The following is a 17,587-nucleotide window of genomic DNA, read 5'->3' on the forward strand; positions in this document are numbered from 1 at the left end:
GTCTCTTTATCTGAGTTGGAGTCTCAGGACCTGCATAAGCTTACTTGCCCTACCTACCCCCTTAGAGTACAAAGAAAAAGCTCTGCCAAAATATCCAACTTCAGCGGTGAATGGGGATGGAGTCTTTGCAGAATCGAAAATAGCAACAATAAAGCAGGTCTTGTGCATTACACTTAGCATTAACTATCTTGGTCTTTTGAGTTGGATTCAGAAATTCCAGGACATTTAACTTAGGCTATTAAACAATTCTTGGATTCTTTAGTGGCAAGATTCCAAGCTTAGTTTTTGGGTTATTTATTAGGAGCAATCAAATGGGTCTGAATGACAAAACTGAGTTAAAATATATTTATAAAAAAAAGTTTTTTTGGGGGGACTGATTCATACTAATTTTATTTATAGATTTTTCTGTCTTTTCCCTTCCTCTGCTTGCCCTTTGTAAATGGAAAAACAGGATCTCAATCCTCTTTAATGAGTAATAGCTGCCCAAAGCTATACGTGCTTTTTAAGGCTTCCAAATGACATCATGTGCAGAACATTGAAGCTGCGTTCTCACCATCTGTCATGTCACCAGAAGTCTTAAACATAATTACAGCCCATGTGACAGCTGCACACACATTATTTCCCACCTGTATTATCTCCTCCCTGCCTAATTAAAATGGTGTTAGAATCTCAGTTATCAACTCAACTCTGTTTTTTCAGGGCTTATGTTATATAACTGTGAAGACTTGGGATTTAGTATTTTCATGTGAGTACTCAGCAGGTATGAGGGGATTGGAGGAATACTCGATAGTGACTTGTTCTGCCCTGCACCTCATACCTAAGCTCTCCAGCAGTGCTCTTGGAAGCAAAATTGCTGATGATGGGAGATTTACAGACACATGCATTTGGGGCATTATCCAGCTGGCCTGCCTTACACAGAACTGCCTGGGAGATCAAAAAGGGGCCTTGGAGTTAGTTTAAAATTTAAGAACTCAACAACAACTTGAGGACAGCTAGAGTCATTTTACAAGGATAAAACCTAAACAAACCAGTGATGCAAATAAACAATAACTTTTTAGGAGAAAAACTGTTAGAGATCCTGGGAAAAACCTTTGCTGTTCCTTGGATGGATCAAGAATAGAATTTAATGCCCTTCACAAGTCAAAAATGGCTAGCTTTCTTGAAGGGCAAGGGAATTTCAACAAAATGTTGGTTTTCTAGAAAGCCTGGCTTGGGTGGTTTAGAAAAGAGGAAAGAAACTGTTGATCTGGGCAGTTGGAAACCAGCTGACAAATAGGAATCATAAAATGTGCCTGAGCTAGAGTCTGCATACTTTCTCAACTGGCCTTGCATTTCAGAGGGTCCAGGAAGGGTGGGCCCCTCTTTACTTGAAATCTTTGAAACATCACTGTCTAATGGAACTTTCTGCAATGATGGAAATGTTCTGTATCAGTGTTGTCCAATGGGTACATGTGGCTATTGAGCACTCAAAACATGGCTAGTGCGATGAGGAACTGATTTTTAGATTTTATTTCATTTTAATTAAGTAGTATCATGTGACTTATGGCTATAGTAGTGGACAGTAAAACAATCAGTAATTTTTGTTGAGGTTAATGCATTGAATAATAGTGATGAAGGTGATATTGTTTAGCCGTGAATGGCTACATTTACACTTTAAGGAACTGATTAGAATTGATGTTTCTTATAAAATGAAATCTCATTATTATATTTTCTTCTTTTTGAAGAAAATCCCCTGATGAGTTCCTGAGATGGGGTCCTAGATCTGGAAGGCAAAAAGAACTGGAGCTGAAAGAAGGTCAGTGTTACAAAGGAGGGGTCTCTAGATAGTGTGAGCGTATATAGACTGGCTCTGGAGGTGGAAAAAGTCTCCAATGGTAGAAACCAGCTGATGAGGAACAGTGTTTTGTCAATGGAGCATCCCTGCTGTCCCTCAAATCACACATATGGGAAGTGATGAACTCTATATGGTGTTAGGGCTGACTCCAGTCAAGGGGCAATTTATGTCTTCCCCATTTTCCTGTTCATGTAAATATCAGTATGCAAATATCAACCCCAACAGGCTTCATGTGCTTTCCTAAAACCACCTGGGACTGAAACACAGCACACAGCCACATTATGGCTGTGGGCTTTTGTGGGCCCTAGGCACTTTTGCCACTTTTATAGAGGTCACTTCCTCTATAAAAAATGAAGTAAAATAATTACATTTTTAAGACTCCATTGTCACAAAGTCAAATATACTAATATGTTAAAACATTTTCTTTGACCTGAAAGTTCATCTTTTTTCTTCTCTTCTAAAAGAAATTAAAACAGTTTGCTGGCTTCTAATAGTGTAGTGGGCTTTGGGCACTGAAACTGCTATACCTGGTGGAGAAGTTGGCTCTGTTTGAGAGGTTGTACCTTCCCTTTAGGGAAGTCTTCACACTCAAAACTGGCTGGAAATGATCTTTTCTTAAAAGATTGCAAAATATATTTTGTACATAGTTGTTTTTGTTCAGTCATTTTGTCTGACTCTTTGTGATCCCATGGACCATAGCATGCCAGGTTTCTCTGTCCTTCACTATCTCCTGGAGCTTGCTCAGACTCATGTCCATTGAGTCAGTGATACCATCCAACCATCTCATCCTCTGTTGCCCCCTTCTCCTCTTGCCCTCAATCTTTCCCAGCATCAGGGTCTTTTCCAGTAATTTGGCTCTTTGCATCAGGTGGCCAAAGTATTGGAGCTTCAGCTTCCATTGGTGTACAATAAATATTACTTGATTAAAAATATTCAGAAATGTCAAGACTTCTAACAATATGAATATTTCTCTACTTTTTGTTCCTACTTTTTGTCCATTTTGGATGTCTCATTTGGCTACTCAGAGTATGGTCCACAGACCAGCATCAGTGGCACCACCTGGAGCTGGTCAGAAATGCAGAGTATTAGCCTCCATCTGATACTGAGTCAGAATCTGCATTCTGACAAGATCTCTAAGTGATTCACATGCACGTTACACTGAAGCACCACTCGCCTGCAATTGAAACAGGATGGTTCAAAATTAGTAGAAATGAAAGAGTTGATTCTCTTAACCTCATATAATCGAGGGCTAGCTCTTACCCTTCTCCAGGGGGAATTAATTCAGTCTTTTAGTCCGGTTGTTTCCAACTTTGGCAGACAGATCATTGGAATCACTTGGAGAGAGCTTACAAAAAAGACACAACCCAAACAAAACCCCCCAAAATCTCAATGTGTGGGCCTCATCCCCTAGAGATTCTGAAATAATTGGTGTAGGGTAGGATTGTGGGAATCAAGGTGTTACTTTTAAAGCTTCTAAGGTGATGCTAATGTGTAGCCAGAATGACAACTGTGAGACATTCCCCACAAGATTTTCCCCCTGGTTTTGATCATTTTGGCCTCTTTTCTCTGTGTTTCCCAAAACCTTCTCAGTCTGAGCAACCAAGTGTATAATCCAGAACTAGTTTCTTACCTCAGAGCCTGACATGCTCTATTAATTCTCAAAGCTCTGAAGTGTTCTCCTAATATATCCATACCCTGAAATGTTAATTGCCACCATTTCCTGCATCCTTATTACATGTCCCAGAATCACCTCCAGTCATTTAATCTTCACAATGATAATAAATACTATTCTTATGCTCATTTAACAGTTGAGGAAATGGAGACTTAGAAAGGTTGGCTCTTGCTAAGCCCGTCTTATTTCTAGTTCCAAAACCTTTTCCCCCCACCCCAAATCTATAGTCTCCTAGTATCATGCTTTTATTTAGGAAACATTGAAAATTTCCCAACTGCTATGTCCAAACATTAGATTTACAGTGTTATTCAATCTTTGAGAATTACTGGCAAAGGAAATAGAATGAAGAGCAGGAAAGAATTAAGTAGCTAATAGAATTTGGAGTGGTTATATTCCATTAAAGAAAAGTTTGAAAATTATGATATACATTTTCCAACCTGAATAACTGATATGATAATTCATTTTAAAAAAAACAAATATTAAATACTCCAGAGGTGCCCTGTGTTAGGACTTTGGAGATTACTAGGGTAAGAGACAGTCTTTGCCCTTGAAATGACAAGTGAAGAGGATAAGTAACTGTAATAGTCCAACACATGACACTGAATAGGATCAGGTGCTAAACTGCGCGGGAAGGTCATTAAGCTTTGCCAAAGTTCAGAGGCTGGCAGAAACCGGACAGCAAAGAAAGGATTTATGCACGAGCTCTGACTGAAGTCTGTAAGGATGAACGGAGGCTGAATAACTAGAAAAGACAGAGGTGAGCTGTGACACTGGCCTAATAGTCACTGTCCCAGTAAGAATTTTCCCAACTGAATTACCAACCTGTTTTCTTGTTGGCTGAATGTCCCTTCTCTGGGGCCAGAGAATAGTCTTTGAATTCTAAACAAATGCCATCCCAGCCAAGCTTAGCACTATCTCAGTGTCCTGAGTGACCTATATCTGGAGCAACAAAATCAATCAGACTCGGGGACTATTTACATAATTGATAGTTTCCTGCTCCATACATTCACAGGCTTCTTGTAAGGTTGCTAGAGTACACTTTGCTTAATATTTGAACCAAGAGAAGTTGAAAGCCAGGTACTTATTTAAATATTGATTAAGCTCAGAGCTTGGAAGAAGACAAGAAAACTGCAGATAGCATGATTATATGTCCTCAGGTGCTGCTGCTGCTGCTGCTAAGTCGCTTCAGTCGTGTCCGACTCTGTGCGACCCCATAGACGGCAGCCCACCAGGCTCCCCCGTCCCTGGGATTCTCCAGGCAAGAACACTGGAGTGGGTTGCCATTTCCTTCTCCAAAGCACAAAAGTGAAAAGTGCAAGTGAAGTCGGGGGTTCCACAAATACTAGTTTTGCTTGTTTGTTTCCTTTCAGTGGAGAAGGGGTTTGGGGGTAACTTCTAATAATAGTTGGTCCTCCTCCCACATTTTCTTATTTTCTTCTCTCTGACAGAAGTGCTGAAAAAAAGGAGAGGGGAGAAAGAAAGAAGAAAATGCACAGTACTAGTGATGTAGAAGAGGTGGCAAGAATACACAGAAGAACTGTACAAAAAAGATCTTCACGACCCAGATAATCACGATGGTGTGATCACTCATCTAGAGCCAGACATCCTGGAATGTGAAGTCAAGTGGGCCTTAGGAAGCATCACTATGAACAAAGCTAGTGGAGGTGATGGAATTCCAGTTGAGCTACTCACATCCTAAAAGATGATGCTGTGAAAATGCTGCACTCAATATGTCAGCAAATTTGGAAAACTCAGCAGTGGCCACAGGACTGGAAAAGGTCAGTTTTCATTCCTAAGAAAGGCAATGCTAAAGAATGCTCAAACTACCGCATAATTGCACTCTTCTCACACACTAGTAAAGTAATGCTCAAAGTTCTCCAAGCCAGGCTTCAGCAACAAGTCAACTGTGAACTTCCAGATGTTCAAGCTGGTTTTAGAAAAGGCAGAGGAATCAGAGATCAAATTGTCAACATCCGATGGATCATCGAAAAAGCAAGAGAGTTCCAGAAAAACATCTATTTCTGCTTTATTGACTACGCCAAAGCCTTTGACTGTGTGGATCACGAGAAACTGTGGAAAATTCTGAAAGAGATGGGAATACCAGACCACCTGACCTGCCTCTTGAGAAATCTGTATGCAGGTCAGGAAGCAACAGTTAGAACTGGACATGGAACAACAGACTGGTTCCAAATAGGAAAAGGAGTACGTCAAGGCTATATATTGTCACCCTGCTTAATTAACTTATATGCAGAATACATCATGAGAAATGCTGGGCTGGATGAAGCACAAGCTGGAATCAAGATTGCTGGGAGAAATATCAATAACCTCAGATATGCAGATGACACCATCCTTATGGCAGAAAGTGAAGAAGAACTAAAGAGCCTCTTGATGAAAGTGAAAGAGGAGAGTGAAAACATTGGCTTAAAGCTCAATATTCAGAAAACTAAGATCATGGCATCCGGTCCCATCACTTCATGGCAAATAGATGGGGAAAAAATGGAAACAATGTCAGACTTTATTTTTTTGGGCTCCAAAATCACTGCAGATGGTGACTGCAGCCATGAAATTAAAAGACGCTTACTCCTTGGAAGGAAAGTTACGACCAACCTGGACAGCATATTAAAAAGCAGAGATATTACCTTGTCAACAAAGGTCCGTCTAGTCAAGGCTATGGTTTTTCCAGTAGTCATGTATGGATGTGAGAATTGGACTATAAAGAAAGCTGAGTGCAGAAGAATTGATGCTTTTGAACTGTGGTGTTGGAGAAGACTCTTGAGAGTCCCTTGGACTGCAAGGAGATCCAACCAGTCCATCCTAAAGGAAATCAGTCCTGAGTGTTCATTGGAAGGACTGATGTTGAAGCTGGAAGTCCAATACTTTGGCCACCTCATGTGAAGAGCTGACTCATTTGAAAAGACCCTGATGCTGGGAAAGATTGAGGGCAGGAGGAAAAGGGGATGACAGAGGATGAGATAGCTGGATGGCATCACCGACTCAATGGACTTGAGTTTGGGTAAACTCCGGGAGTTGGCAATGGACAGGGAGGCCTGGCGTGCTGCGGTTCATGGGGTCGCAAAGAGTCAGACACGACTGAGCGAATGAACTGCACTGAAGTGATGTAGAAAGGAGCATAACAACTAAGGCCTCTAATCCATCCAGGCTTTTGCTCACCATGGATTGGAACTCATTTTTTTCCAGTGTGTTGGTTCATCTCAACTCCAGGAGACATTTACTGTTGGAAATATGTTTTATATATATTTTAGTTTTGAAAAGAATATTATTGCTTTTATTTTTTGTCGAATACTTTGAAGACCTGGCAATGGACAGGAACTTATTTGTCTTTAAAAGGCCATGCCTGAGGCCAGGCCTTGGGGTCCCACATCTGTGAGGCAGGAGCTGGGATTGTAGCATGGGGTCCCGTGTGCAGTGACAGGGTGGGGCCCCTTTATCAAGGCAAAAGGCTGGACCTTTGCCTTGGAACAGGGCGAAGGACTTCAGACACAGGCAGGGTTTTCTTGCTCTCCTCTTCAGCTTTGCCCTCTTGCTCTGGCTGCCCTGTCCGCAAGGTGGCCTGGGCAAGGTGAGGACAGAGAGGGAGGCGAAACTGACCACCGCCTGGGAGAGGTGTTGGTGACAGCTGGTGAAGGGGTGTCTTGGCATACAGTTCCTTTGGCCTGTTGTCCTGGTTCTATCTGGTTCTGACAGGTCTTTATAGGAAAACCAAAACAGAGACTCAAAGTAATTATGAGAAAAATCAAATGGGTTGTTTTTTAGTCGCTAAGTCGAGTTAGACTCTTTTCGACCCCATGGATTGCAGTGTGCCAGGCTTCCCTGTCCTTCACTGTCTAATTATGAGAAAGATCAAATGGGTACTTTTGTCTTTAAAGCTGCTATCATTATCTGAAATCTCTTTTAGGGAAGGCCTGGCTGATGGAGAGGCTTCTCTGCTTGGGATTGTGATCAGTTCTAACTAGAAAGGTGCCTTGGATGGTAAGGGATTCCTTCTCATATTGCTGTTCATGGTTAAGTAACAGGGTTTTCATGTTTTTGAATTATGATGACTTTTATTTTAAAATTCTGATTTTAATTTTATTTTTTGTTGTTCATTCTTTTTTAAAAAGTGCATTTTTATTTTAATTGGAGACTAATTACTTTACAATATTGTGGTGGGTTTTGCCATACATCGACATGAATCAGCCACGGGTGTACATGTGTCCCCCCATCCTGAACCCCCCTCCCACCTCCCTCCCCAACCTATCCCTCTGGGTTATCCCAGAGCACCAGCTTTGGGTACCCTGCTTCATGCATCGAATTTGCACTGGTCAGAATTATGATGACTTCTAATGAGCCCCTTGTGGGCGTGAACACGCAGAGAATCACACAGCTGCTGAAGCTCTGGGCTGGAGGATCGTGAGCCTCGAGAAACAAGAGGCGTCTACTGATGTATAGGTAAGAACTGGACCACGTTCAGTCACAACGGTGGTGGCTTTTGGCCGAGGGCAGCCTGGGCCTTCCCTGGGCCCTGCACATCTCCTTTCAGGAGCGGGCAGCCGGCCCCTGACTCCGGTGGGATCCGGGGCGCGCGGGCGCGGCCATCCGGGCGCAACCTCGCGTCCCCGGTTCCGCAGCCTCTCCCGGTCCTGGTGCTGGGCGCCGGGGGAGGGAGGGGGCCGGCGGAGCCCGCACGGTAGGGCAGCTTCAGGTTTCCTCCTGGAGCTGGTGTCGGGCGCGGCGGCTGGCAGGCCGGGCCATGTGATGCCGGATCCAGCGGCAGCCGGCAGGCGCGGAGCGAGCTGGGCGTCCCCAGCGGCGGGCGCAGCCAGCCCGGCCCCGGAGCGCGGCTTCGGCTCCGCCCCCTCGCGCTGGCCCGGCCGCGCCGCAGCCGCCGGGCGTGGGCCGCTTTGGGAGAGCCTCCCCGGCTCCGGCGGCGCGTTCCGGGTGCCCGCGGGCTGGGCGCGGGGGCAGCGCCTCGCTTGGGCGCCGGAGACTGCGCGGCCGCAGCTCCGGGTAAGTGCTCTTCGGGGGCTCCATCCTCGGGTCCCCCGGCCCCTCGGGGCGGAAAAGTTTGGCCGCCTCACCTGAGTTCGCCGTCGCGGAGCTAGTTTCTCCAGGGTCCAGGGTTTCCAGGGGGTAGGAAGGGGGTGCTGCCGCGGGCTCAGCGGCGCGGAGGATGGCCGCCGCCTCCCGGCCCCTCGGGGACTGCAACAAGTGCAGAGGCGGCGCGGCGGCGGCGGAGCGCGGGGTCCCCCGGCGGCGCGGCCCCTCTCGCCCCTTGCCGGCCCCGCTCCGGGGACCGGGAATGGGTGGGTGGAAGCTGGGTCTCTGTCCTTCGGGTGCCGGGGAAATCAGCAGTCTTCCTGCGGTGGAGAAGGGAGAGCCTCGAAAGCTGGGCTCGCCCCTCGCCATCAGTGCCTGGCTCCGGGGTGAGGGGTGCGCGGCGGGGCCGGGTCCCCGGAGAGCAGCAGAGCGAGCGGAATTCCGCTCAGGACACAGGCGCCAACGTTTCTTTCGCGTGGAAACATAAGTGTGCTTTAAAAGGTATCTATAGTTATCCTGGTTAGGAGAGGCGGCCAGAATTCCGTTGGACTTCCAGAGGGTTATTGTGTGGGTCTCTTTCCCCTGGGAACCTGGGGTGTGCGTGGTGGTCCCCTAACGTTCCTGTGCTGGGAGGTTTCCTCGGTGGGGCATGATGACGTCCTGTGCGGGCGCCAAGGAGGCTTCCTCGCCTGTGAAGGGCTCTGTAGAAGCTGGGTGCTCAGGCCGCCTTGGAAACCCAGCTCTCGTTTCCCAGACACCAATTAGATTTCCAGGAGAGAATCCATCTGCCTTCCTACCACAGCAGCCCCTGCCCCCCTCCTTGGTTTCAGCTGGCAGCAACATCTGTGTTAGCGCAGCGTCTCCCTTCTTGACCCCTGCCTGGGTCGCGACAGACCTCTGCAGACCCAGAGTTAAAGAGGTTTTATCACCAGACCCCCACTAATTGGGTAAAAAATAAGAAAATGTAAGATGTTTAGACAGAACTGATCATTTGGGGTCCCATGCGGCCCCCATGGGGGCCCCAAAGCTTTCCAAAGCTTTGCCATCTTGTGTTCTAGGCCCTGGAGATGTCAGGGGAATTGAAGTCCTTTTTTCACAACAAAAAATCAAAGACCTGTTCTCTTGGGTTCTGTGGGTTGAACTTTGAACACGGCAGTGCAAGCTTTACCTGGGAAGCTTTTTAGTTTATCTGTCTTGAGTTTTTATATGCACATTCTTAAAGCACATAGGTATTTACCTTATCCTGATTTATGGCCAAGCTGACTCCTATGGAATTATTTGGAGGAAAACAAATGACTACTGCAAAAACCTTTGGCTTTTTTCTTACACAATATAGCATTTTAGTTTAATGTTCTGATGTGGACTTTCTGTGTGATTGTTGTGCTCATTAACTTTGATCCAGTAGGAATTTGGATAGCATCAAACCTATCTTGGTGATTAGAGAAACTGAGGCACAGAGCTACCTATTGGACATGTGACTCAGGTGAATGCCCTGGCTAATGTGAGAAGGCAGAACAGAGAATTAGTGTTTGTTCTGCTTTTGATTTTATGTTTTCTTCCTTATTAAAGCCACATAACCTGGTCAACCAAGAACAGGTTATGTAACAGGTGTGTCGTTAGACTTTCCTTTGAAGCACTTCTCCTGTCCTTTAAGCAGTTTAGAAACACTTAAAGGTAGAGAGGAAAATAGTAGTTGGTAACTAAGCCTCTATGAAATTTCATCAGGTTCCTCACTTGTGTTTCACACCTTTTTGGTTTGTTTGTTTGTTTAATCATGTGAGTACTGCAGAAGAGTTTGGAATATTTTCTCATTGTGCTTTTATAAGAAACTGCTATTGTGGCTCAGACTTAAATTTCACAGGAATTTCAGGTGAACTCTGTTACATGACCTCCTTTGGTATATGAGAAAAGGAAATGTGTTCTAAAAAGGTATTAAAACAGAAAGGACTATAATATTACTTCTATGTTTAGGATTCTGTACAGAATTGGTAGCCACTATATTGGTACTTAAGCTCTAACTTCACATTCAGCCAGAGTTTATGACCAAGTGTGACTCCCCAGAAAAAGATTTATGGTATAAATGTCGGAAAACCCCTTGCAATTGCAATATGGCTAGAATGGTACTGCATAGAGTCCAAATTACTCTCAAACTGCCAGGCCAACTGTAATTTTATTATGCTTTAATTTACTGATCAGATATGGCAGGCCTGGTTTATGTAGTTTTTGTTTAATTGCGTTTGTATTTATGTTGCTTTAGCGGGACCTTGAATTTGTTATGAAGAGATAGGTCAAGCCCGGCAACTCCTGTTGAGAGTTCTAAATTAAAAACAGTGTTATATTTGAAGTGCACCAAATTCAGGGAATTTTGCCATGTTAGAGTTGTACTGCAAATATTATGCCACGCTGTAGGGTTTGAGTCCAGATCCCTCCCTTAGGCCAGGCTGGGCTTAGAGTTATTTTTCTTAAGAAGTACAGGTCAGGTACTAGACCACAGAGCATTTTGCCTTGATTGGATGGTACTCTGCCATTTTTGTCCAGTCTATATAATCCTTAGTTTTTTTGCTATCATCTTGGTATTTAAAAGTTCTTAAAACCTCTAAGCAGTGTCACTTGCTATTTTGCCATTCTGACAGTCTCTATCATGTTTCTCTCTTTTGGTGAACATTTTCTTATATGTATTCGACAAATATTTGAGGACCTATCATATGCCTGGCTCTGCTCTCTGCTTTGATTCTCTGTACTTGGGGTTCATATATAAGGCAGTAGTTTTCTGATTTTAGAATTTTTAGGATCTGTTGCATTTTGAGCGGGCCTCTCCACACTCAACACTAAGACTATTGGCTGATAAAATGTTAGGTAACTTTTTTCTGTGATAGTGCATCTTCTTAGCTTGACTGCAATTTTTCCCTTGAAATTTGATCTTGGGCACAATTGTAATTTTCTTATTTCTACCATGCTTGCTCCTGGACTACTACTCCTGGATAACAAAGGTAATGAGATTTGACATCATTTTTAGTATGAAGGAGAGTGAAAACATAATTGAATATTGGGCATTTGTTCCAGTGATCTTGATTTTGGACATTTTTATAAAAAATGTAATCTTCGGAGGTGCAGTGTCTTATTTTTAATCCTCAATTTATTATTTTGAGGTTTGATTTCTGCAGAGGGTTGATGTAAAAGGAGTACCTCACAGCCAAGAATGAAGGCCAGCGTAGGAGAAGATGAGCGACTCCTTCACTTTACATAATAGCATGAGTAGAACCAGCACTCAGATAACATTCTGCCTGTTTCACATAGCAGACTTTGACGGCTGTGTACATGATCATTTTACCTTTAAAAATGCTTAAAATGTTAATATGCTTTCTATATTTCTCTCAGACACACAATCCCTTAAAAAATAATCATGAAATATATTGCATATGTTAACAAAATGTATGGTTTAGCTCTTAGATTCATTATCATACACTAGTGATCGTACCCTTTTCAAGGCTTGCACCTCTTCTTCCATTATTTTATAATTTAAAGCAATTATCCTTCTTAAATTATCACCAAGTGGTTAAGAGTGGGGACTCTGGAGCCAGTCTGTCTCATGAGATGGACCTGACTCTGTCGCCTCTCTCTACCTCAGGTTTTGCATCTGTGAAATGGGGATAATCATTGTAACCTGCCCTCTAGGGTTGCTGGAGGAATTCAGTGAGTTAATTTGCAGAGATCACTTCTAGTAGTGCTTGGCAGAGATTAAGTGTCAGAAAATGATGGTTAGATTTATAACAAATGGAAAATAGACATTGAAAAGAAAGGGAGCTTGCGCAGGCTTTCCAGGTTTCAGAACGCAGTGAGATGTCTGTGTGATCTCAGGGAGAAGTGTCCTAGGCTGGGAGTCGAGGGCAGGAATGGAAACTGTTGCCTGTGACCTCTCAGCTGTGTAACCTTGGGCAAGGATAACCCCTCTGTGGGTCTCAGCTTCCTCATCTGGTCAAAGAGAAAGGAGTAGACTTGATGGTGTCTAGGGACCTGCTGCTTCTAACATTCAATACAGCCCTGAAATTTGAAGGTGAGGAGGGTGAATGTCAATTCAGCTTTTGCTGTCTTGGGCAGCATGGCCAGGAATGTACTGTCAACAGGGTCAGTCCTGCACCTGCCGCCAGTGCTCAGGAAACATTTGAAGGGATTATGAAATAATACTATTAACTTACTCCACCTTGATCACCAGACAGTCATCAGGTTGAAATGACTGAGTTATCTTTCTGGACTTAGTCCAGAGGGATTTCAGACATGAAAGTCTGGATCCCATGCCTATGGGTCATAGACCATCCTGCTCCCTTTCTTCTGTGGAAAACCCCGCTCCTTGTGGAAGAGGGGGTGGGGTAGAGCTGAGAAGGTAAAAACCAAGTGGGCTGATTATTTCTGAATTTCATGATTAAAATATTCTCACACCTGATTCACAGGGAAACATCACCAATGGCCTTTGCAGGGATGCTGTAAACTAGAAGCGTTTGGAGCACAGGCAATCTCTTAAGGACTTCTAACTATCAATGAAGTTTTCGTTGGCTGAATGGTTCAGGCGAAGTCCTTCTGGGGCAAATTTGTCTCTTCCCCACTAATGACTTGTTTAGTGTCTGTGCATGGTCCTTTTTCTTGCTGCACCAGACTCCTGGTATGCTATGTGGCCAGGTGTTAGTTTAAGAAAGTATGGGGTGCTCAGTGATTAATGAGATTATGGGTTAGTTGAGTCTCTAACCCAGGATTCTAAGCCTGGCTGTTTGTTGGAATCACCTGGGTTCAGAATTGTTTAACTTGGGCCCAGCAGTATCTTTTAAAAAGGTGACACTAGTTACTTATAAAAGGGTTTGCTAGCTAGTTTCTTAACCTTTAGTGTTTCTGGTGCTCTGCAGCTGAAAGAATCCAGAAAAGGGTGATTTTCATGGCATTCCTTTTAAACGGTCGGCAAGTCACATGTCTCCTACTGCCTGGTCTCATGGACACTCTGCTTCCAGTAGCCAGGACTAGTAACTGCCTGTGGAACAAGACTTGTATTTCCTAACTTCTTTGACTTTGTTCCTTTGTTCCCTTTTTCTTTCTAGCTAAAGTCTCTTGCAGTCCTCAAAGCAAGCTTAAGCCACCATCTCTCTAAAACTGTTGACCGGATTCTCAATTTTCCAACTTGAGTGTAAGCCGATCTATGGCAAGAACACCGATTTAGGCTACTTTGTAGGGTCTCCAAGCAGAATATACATATATTGGATGGTTGGTTAGTAATTCCACTGTTACATCAAGTCCTAATTTACAGCACCCCCACAGATGCTAATGGTGATGTTTTCCTTTGTATCAGGTGTGGATTGCATTGGAAAATATTGAGATGCAGGGGAGGGAAGGAGAATGTTGCTCAAGAAGTTAGGTGGCTAGTCCTTCTCAGATGTAAATGAGAGGCTACCCAGGCCTCTTTTAGGTAACTGTATGTTCTGTCTGGGGAAATGAATGAAATTCTTGTTCAGAGTTAGTCTTAAGACTGAAGGAAACCGGAAAGGTTTTTCTCTAGTTTCTAGCAAGTGAACAATCCCCATGTATAGCATACCTCCAAATGGTTGACCATTTGATTATTGTCCTTGAATACTTTCAGTAATGGGGGACTAATAACCACAGATACCCCAGTCTGTCTTTGTTTTCTTCCCTCAACTTTAGATACACACAATTATTTGTCGAATTGTGCAACATGATTTGATATACATGTACATTGTAGAACAGTTACCAAGATCAAGATGATCAGCGCATCCATCACCTCACATAGTTAACTTTTTTTATGATGAGAACACTCAAGATCTACCCTCAGCAACTTTCCAGTATACAATACCATATTTTTAAACTATAGTCACTGATACTGTATGTTGTCTTTGTTAAAATATCTATGTAGGTTCTCTGCCCATTTTGTTTGTTTTGTTTTGTTTAATCGTTTGACTGCATAGTATGTCACGTGGGGTCTTAATTCCCTGATCAGGGATTGAACATGTGCCCCCTGCTTTGGAATATTAACCAGTGGACCACCAGGGAAGTCCCTACCCATTTGGAAAATGAGATTTTGTTTTGCTACTGAGTTGTATGAGGTCCCTTATATATTTTGGATATTAACCCCTTGTTAGATATATGGTTTACATATATTTTCTCCCATTTTGTAGGTTGCCTTTTCATTTTGTTGATGGTTTCTTTGCTGTGCAGAAGCTTTAGTTTGATATAGTCCCACTTGCTGATTTTTTGCGTTTGTTCATTGTTCTTTTGGTGTCATATCCAAAAATCATTGCCAAGACTGATGTTAAGGAGCTCCTCTGCCATATTTTCTTCTAGGAATCTTATGATTTCAGGTCTTACAAATCTTTAACCCCTTTCAAGTTAATTTTTGTGAGTGGTGTAGGATAGTGGTCCAATTTTATTCTTTTGCATATGGATGTCTGGTTTTCACAGCATCATTTATTGAAGAGACTATCTTTTTGCCATTGAGTATTTTTGGCTTCATTGTTAAATATTGACCATACAGGCATGGATTTATTTCTGGGCTTTCAATTCTGTTTCACTGATCTCTGTGTCTGTATTTATGTCAGTAACATACTATATTGATTGTTATAGCTTTGTAATATAATCTGCAATCAGAAAGTGTGATGCCTCCAACCTTGTTCTTCTTAAGATTGCATTGTCCATCCAGTCTTTTATGGTTCCTTACACATTTTAGGACAATTGTGTTCTATTTTTCTGAAAAATAATTGGAATTTTGACAGGGATCACATTGAATCTCTAGATGGCTTTGGGTAGTCTGGGCATTTAAGCAATATTAACTCCTCTGATTCATGAACATGAGTATCTTTCCATTTGTCTTCAGCATCTTCAGTGTCTTACAGTTTTTGATGTACAGATATTTCACTTCTTTTGTTAAATTTATTCCTAAGTATCTTACTGTTTTTTGATGCTATTGTAAATGGCATTATTTTCTTTATTCTCCAGATAGTTAATTAGTGTACAGATTTTTGTATGTTGATTTTGTGTTTTGTGACTTGACTGACTTCATTTATTAGATCTAACAGTTTTTTTGATGGAGTACTGAGGGTTTTCTATGTAAAATCATGTCATCTTCAAAGAAACATTTTTATTTCTTCCTTTTCCACTTGAATGCCTTTTAATTCTTCTTGTCTAATTGCTGTGACTAGAACTTCTGTACTGTGTTGACTAGAAATGATAAGAGAGGATATCCTGTGTTATTCCTGATCTTAGAGGGAAAGCTTTCCATCTTTTCACTGTTGAGTATGGTATTATCTGTGAGTTTGTTATGTATGGCCTTTATTATGTTGAGGTATGTTTCTTCTATACCCAATTTGTTGAATTCTTATTAAAGGATGTTGAACTTTTGTTAAATGCTTTTTCTGCATTTATTAACACATTTATTGATTTATGTATGTTTCTTTTTTCATTAATTTAAGTGTTAATCACTAAAAATTTCCCTCCTAGAACTGCCTTTGCTACATCCCATAAGTTTTGGTATGTTGTGTTTCTATTTTTAATCTCAAGATTTTTGGATTACTTGATTTCTTCTTCGACCAGTTGGTTTTTTAGAAGTGTAATTTAATTTCCACACATCTGATTTTTATTCTGACATTCTTCCTGTTATTGACTCCTAGTTTTAATCATTGTGGTTGAAAAAGATATTCTATATGGCTTTCATCTTCTTAAAATTTGTTAAGACTAATTTTGTAACCCAAAATATTCTCCTGGAGGATATGTGTGTGCGTAAGAAGTATGTGTATTCTTCTGCTGTTGAATGGAACGTTTTGTATGTTTGTTAGGTACATTTGACCAAAAATATTGTTTAAGTTCTTTATTTCCTTCTTGATTCTCTATCTGGATTATCTGTCTATTGTGAAGCCCTCTACTCTTGAATTGCTGTTTCTGCCTTCAGATTTGTTGTCTGTGTTAAGTCACTTCAGTTGTATCTGACTCTTTGCAACCACGTGGACTATAGCCCCCCAGGCTCCTCTGTCCATGGGATTCTCCAGGCAAGGATACTGGAGTGGGGTGTCATTCTCTTCTCCAAGGGATCTTCCCGATCCAGGGACTGAACCCGGTCTCCCACATTGCTGGCAGATTCTTTACCATCTGAGCCACCAGCATGCATATAATTATAATTGTATATCCTCTTGATGAACTGACCTCATTGTTATATAATGACCTTATTTGTCCCTTGTTACAACTTTTCTCTTAAAGTTAATTTTGTCTCATAAATATAGGTACCCCTGTTCTTTTAGTTTCTATTTGCATGGAATGTCTTTTCCTATCCTTTCACTTTTAGCCTATGAGAGTCCTTAAAGTTTAAGTGAGTTTCTTGTAGGAAGCATATACTTGGGTCTTGAATTTTTGTCCATTCAACTACTCTTTGTCTTTTAATTTAAACCATTTACATTTAGAGTAATTTAGTTCTTCATAGCAAAGGACACACCATTGACATTTTGTTAGTTGCTTTCTGATTGTTTTATAGTTCTTTTGTTTTTCCTCTCTAACTGTCATCCTTTGTGAATTGATGAGGAGGCCCACTGTCCTCCTACTGTCCTTTTATTTGTGGAGTGAAATCCCTCCAAGGGGATCCTTCTTGGCGCCAAGCTGCTCTGGACTGAGGGATGGAGTGATGCAGGCAAATGCTTCCTAGGCTTTTCTATGCTGCCGTCCTCTGTTTTTGAGCTCTACAGGGTTTCTGCTGCTGCTCTGAGTGTAGAGCTTTCCCAGGGCTGTTTTCATTGGTTTGTAGGTGCGCCATCTTTGGAAACCTTACATGTTTGAATGGTTTGTAGCTGGGCCATCTTACATTGTTGAAAATTAATTACATACCTTACCTTGAAGCCTATTTAGGTTGGTAAATCTCTTTCAACCCTCATTAAGTGACATGATTTTGAATTATCTCACTACCTTGAACACTGAACATATACCGATTTGCTATGTTCTTCTTAAAGTATAATCCTTCCAGATGCTGACTGATGGTAAGTAGAACAGTTCTAACCCTTGCTGAGATC

The 17,587-nt window shown here is 42.3% G+C and overlaps 1 protein-coding gene across 4 annotated transcripts in view; it reads left to right on the top strand.

The window, feature by feature from the left end:
• The first annotated feature begins 8,157 nt into the window (after positions 1–8,157).
• Positions 8,158–17,587, top strand: part of ARHGEF28 (Rho guanine nucleotide exchange factor 28) — a 322,957-nt gene continuing 313,527 nt past the window's right edge. The window contains exon 1 of one of the 4 annotated variants that reach the window (XM_081520859.1): positions 8,158–8,513. The gene's annotated coding sequence lies outside the window, so the exon portion shown is untranslated. The remainder of the gene's footprint in view (positions 8,514–17,587) is intronic. The other 3 variants (XM_081520861.1, XM_081520862.1, XM_081520858.1) reach the window with 3 other exon arrangements.

The sequence above is a fragment of the Giraffa tippelskirchi genome, chromosome 8 (genome assembly GCF_054371585.1).
Source record: "Giraffa tippelskirchi isolate mGirTip1 chromosome 8, T2T-mGirTip1v1.2.pri, whole genome shotgun sequence".
Taxonomy (NCBI): domain Eukaryota; kingdom Metazoa; phylum Chordata; class Mammalia; order Artiodactyla; family Giraffidae; genus Giraffa; species Giraffa tippelskirchi.